The sequence below is a fragment of the Staurois parvus genome, unplaced genomic scaffold, assembly GCF_062004578.1.
Source record: "Staurois parvus isolate SC_StPar_1 unplaced genomic scaffold, SC_StPar_1.0 ptg000191l, whole genome shotgun sequence".
NCBI lineage: Eukaryota > Metazoa > Chordata > Amphibia > Anura > Ranidae > Staurois > Staurois parvus.
The window spans coordinates 433,536-436,766 of record NW_028317987.1 but is presented as its reverse complement, the minus strand read 5'-3'; positions in this window follow the sequence as shown (position 1 = coordinate 436,766).

Here is a 3,231-nt window from a genome sequence, read left to right as displayed (position 1 = left end):
ATAAGGGGGGATATGATCTCCATGTATAATACATAAGGGGGGATATGATCACCATGTATAATACATAAGGGGGGATATGATCTCCATGTATAATACATAAGGGGGGGATATGATCTCCATGTATAATACATAAGGGGGGGATATGATCTCCATGTATAATACATAAGGGGGGATATGATCTCCATGTATAATACATAAGGGGGGATATGATCTCCATGTATAATACATAAGGGGGGGATATGATCTCCATGTATAATACATAAGGGGGGATATGATCTCCATGCATAATACATAAGGGGGGGTATGATCTCCATGTATAATACATAAGGGGGGGGGATATGATCACCATGTATAATACATAAGGGGGGATATGATCACCATGTATAATACATAAGGGGGGATATGATCTCCATGTATAATACATAAGGGGGGATATGATCTCCATGTATAATACATAAGGGGGGGATATGATCTCCATGTATAATACATAAGGGGGGATATGATCTCCATGTATAATACATAAGGGGGGGATATGATCTCCATGTATAATACATAAGGGGGATATGATCTCCATGTATAATACATAAGGGGGGATATGATCTCCATGTATAATACATAAGGGGGGATATGATCTCCATGTATAATACATAAGGGGGGATATGATCTCCATGTATAATACATAAGGGGGGTGTGACAGAGGAAAGGCAGGACAGAACACACAGAGTGGATGGCAGACGCACAAAGCTTTATTGAGACAAACAGACGGCAGTCCTTCAATAGGGGGGTGGCAGAGAGGGTGTAATTGCCACTAAAGGGTAACGAGGGGGCCCCACCCACTTATAGTCCACTAGGAGAGCCAAGGGGGTGTCCCTGTAACAGGGGTAGTCCGACACAGGAGGGGGGTGCGAGGGGTCACCACCGCAACAGTTCAGGTAACACAGTGGGGAAGCAGGTACTCCCGGATCCAACAGGGTGCCTGGTCTCCCAGGGGTAGAAGCAGAACGCAGGTACCTGTGGAGTCCGGATCAGGCGGGGGGCCTCTGGCTCTGGCAGATGGGCTGTGGTAGTCTCTCCCCCTTCTGTGGGGTCTCTCGCAATCGTAGGCAGGCTTTCTCTGGTTGTCTCTTCCCTCCTGTGGGGTCTTTGTGAGGCTGGGGAGTAGACTTGCAGAGCCTAGGCACAAAGGTCTCGCCGAAGCTTGAGATCCCTTGCAGACTACACAATAGAATGGATAGGAGCTCCCAGCATCCACCTCTTAAACTGCTGCAGGACGCTTCCCGGTCACCTTGGCAACCGGGAGGGGGAAGGGAACACTAGACCCCAGGGAGAATCAGGCTGGTGACAGGGACATCCTGGGAGGGCAGGGATGCTGTCTGCATAGATGAAAAGCAAGTTGGGAGGTGTGCAGAGAGCTCCCAGCCAGCTGGCCAGGAGGGAGGGGGCCCAGAGTAATTTGATATGGCCATTTGGCCTAGTGACACAGGGGACACTTGGAACAATACAGAGCAGGACGCTGAGGGCATGTGATACAAGGCAATAATAAGGGGATTAATAATTGGCAGGCTCCCATACCGTGACAGGGGGATATGATCACCATGTATAATACATAAGGGGGGGATATGATCTCCATGTATAATACATAAGGGGGGATATGATCTCCATGTATAATACATAAGGGGGATATGATCTCCATGTATAATACATAAGGGGGGATATGATCTCCATGTATAATACATAAGGGGGGATATGATCACCATGTATAATACATAAGGGGGGGATATGATCTCCATGTATAATACATAAGGGGGGATATGATCTCCATGTATAATACATAAGGGGGGATATGATCTCCATGTATAATACATAAGGGGGGGATATGATCTCCATGTATAATACATAAGGGGGATATGATCACCATGTATAATACATAAGGGGGGATATGATCTCCATGTATAATACATAAGGGGGATATGATCTCCATGTATAATACATAAGGGGGGATATGATCTCCATGTATAATACATAAGGGGGGATTGCTGTAGGAAAGTCCTGGATTCTTTCTTGGATACACAGAATATAACTGGATATAACATTTATAGGGAAAGTTGATCCAGGGAATATCCGATTGCCTCTCGGGGGGTCAGGAAGGAATTTTTCCCCTGCAGGAGGAGATTGGATCGTGCTTTGCTGGGTTTTTGCCTTCTGGTGGATCAGCTGTGGGTGTCGGATTATAACTTTTATGTTTAATGGTACAACTAGATGGATGTCTTTTTTCAGCCAGACTAACTATGTAACTATGTAGGTCCCACACCGCTGCCTCCCATCTCCTGAGACTGCACTCAGTGACTTGGGTCTGAGACACTACAGACATATCCCTCCACCCGGCACAGCCAGCAGACAACAGAGAAGGTCCCCTGGAGGAGTCAGGCACAAGGCAGGAGACCCCAGTCACATGTCCTGGGTGCTACATTATGCAATGCTTAGAGGAAAAATCAACATTTTGCTGCCAGCTGAACCCCAGAACCTCCATAAATCCAGTCTAGAGACATAAATTGTGTCTGCAGCACAGAGAAGGAAGATTATCCGAGAGAAATCCAGGAATACAGGACGGGGAACACAGCTCAGGAAAGTGACCAGGGGATTACAGGCTGATATCACCCAGTCCCCGCCCTACTCTGGACCAATCAGTGAGCAGTATGGGTGGAGGAATGGATTTAGTGTTCATGACCCACCTGTGCTGATCTCTGTAGGAGTGTCCTCCTCTATAAATGTCCCCGTTATTCCATCCTCCTCCATAGACTGCTGATCATCCCTCACATACGCCTCTTCTTCTTCTGCTTTCACCTCAAATTCTATATCAATTGGATCTCCACTCTAAATCAAGAAAATGAGAGAAAATATCATCTGTAAAATATAAGGTCACATAAAATATCCACACATTGTCTTCATCAGTCCATGTTCTAGATGCTCCATCCCACCAACCTTGTAATAGTGAGGGATGGTGTGACCTTCCTGTGTGGAATCCCGGAAATACAGAGGACGGGGACATCTCTCTGGTGGGTTCCTGGTATTAGGTGGCTCCATCATCTCCTTGTGTCCTTCTGAAAACTCCTCCATCACTCCATACTCCTCATCCTCCTCTTTATATTCTTCTTTAACATCAATATTCTCATCCCCGAGGATTCCACTCTGAAAGATATAATAAAACATTCATTGTAACAAACATGCTGT